Below are 1,992 nucleotides of genomic sequence, written 5' to 3'. Positions count from 1 at the left end.
GTCTCAGTTAAGAGTGAAGTTGGTTTCTTTCAGGCTGTTGCCACAATAAGCTTATTATTACTGGGGCTCAGCAATGTGAAGTAAGTAATTATTTTGGTTATGAGTATTACAATAAGTGTCTATAGGGTCAGGATTTTAAAATCTTAAGCATCCAGGCTTAGAGGGTGGGTTTGGAGAGGGCAGAGAGCCAAACTCCACACTCCCTGTCTTGGTTTTCCCATCCAAAGAAGCCCTACTTTTCCCAAAGGTGGCAGATGAAATCAGCACATCGTAGCACAAGTCTGCTGCCCTACTACTCTCTGCCTTGGGGATGCAAAGGACCCCTCCAGCTCAGAGTAACTGCGCCGAAGCTTCCTACAACCCTGCGCACTGCTGACTTTGAGAATGAGCCTCCCATGAGGCGATGTGAGTTCCCTGCTTCTGGGATGGGCAGGCGTCAGCTTAGCTCCCTGAGGACACCTCTCCCTGTGGTGAGAGGAGTCCCAGTCTGTGCCAGTTCTCCCTCCTCAATTGGGAAGGCAGGTGAGGATTGCAGTGGAAGAGCTGTTGGTTTTGGAAGCTTTATAACTTTCTTCAAAAGGCAAAGGATACATGATGAGAGGACTTCACTTGTAGACGTGAGCTCAGGCTGGCCAGGCAGACACCGGGACTGTGGAGGAATGCTAGCCGATGTTAGCAGAATACTTTTCTCCCATAGCCTAAGGACATGCTCCGACTCCCTGTTTACCACAACTGGTCTCTAGCGTCCCCTTAAGATCACAAGGAGGATATTGTAGACCTGCTTAAGAACTATCACAGAGAGAAGACTTCTGGAGGAGAAACTTGAACTCATGCGACTGGATGCGAAAGGTCTTTTGCAGTTACTCCATAATCTTGCCCTGCTCAAAATGGATGAGAGAATCAGCCATTTAAGAACACACACACACACACACACACTCCCACCCCAACCTCAAAACCCCAAAGCTCTTCTCAAATACCCAGGGGCAAGTTCCCATAAACCCCAACAGTTCCATTTTCTGAAAGCTCATGAGCCATACTTCCTTATGGGCACAGAGGGGTGGGTAGGGGATACATGTGTGGGGGTATGTTTCTGAAAGTGAATCCAAACCAGAGCAAGACACTAGCAGAACACTCTGTAAAGACCATAACAAGTATTTGAGCACACACTATCAAAAAACCAAAACAAGGCCATCCACAAACAGCCTTGCAAACAAGGCCAGGTTTTAAGGCTACATTCCTAGCCACAATGTCTGTCCAATAAAGCCATTGACTTGTTGAAATCTCATCCTTCACTTGCATTTTAATGACCGAGTGAAGCTGACTGGAGCCAGACATGTGTTTTTGTTTTCCTTCAGAAATTGTACGCTAAGAAGGACTACAGTATGACCACAGCTGTATCAGAGCTTAATGAAAAAGTATTCCTAAGTTACCAGATCATAACTGCAAGCACTTAATCATGCATCTGGAAGACAACTTACTTATGTATAGAGCCAGCTCCATGCACTGCCCTCCCCCTGCTTCCTCCTCCCAGTGGAATTTATGTTAAAACCCCTCGTCCAGGAAGGACTACTGGTTTCTCCATCAGAGCTGCTTACTCAAGCCATAGAAGTGGCACAGTGCCCTGTTAGACAGCATTACAGTACTGCTGAATGTGATCAGAGAAAGGGAATAGGCCTAAGGTTTGAGCAGGGACAGTATTTATGTTCATTTGGAAGGGGTTACTTTTTGCAGGGTTTTTGGTAGCTTTATTCAAGCTACATACATAATTTGCTGAAGTTTTCTACTTTCATTACCTCAGTTACCAGTTCCTGGGCGCATTGGTTCTAGTCACAGAAATAACACCCCGACTGCAGAGCTGTCATAGGGGAAGCACTATGGGCACCAGCCATCATCTGCAGCTCACATTTCAGGACCAGCGGACTAACTAGACCGGATGCTGGCTTTAGCAAGAGCTGTAGTTATTTCTAGCTAGGCCAGCTGAGCTTAGAGTTT

Source organism: Egretta garzetta, unplaced genomic scaffold (assembly GCF_000687185.1).
Source record: "Egretta garzetta isolate BGI_Z169 unplaced genomic scaffold, ASM68718v1 scaffold447, whole genome shotgun sequence".
Taxonomy (NCBI): Eukaryota; Metazoa; Chordata; class Aves; order Pelecaniformes; family Ardeidae; genus Egretta; species Egretta garzetta.
The sequence above is the reverse complement of the archived record's forward strand: the minus strand, read 5'-3'. Positions refer to the sequence as shown.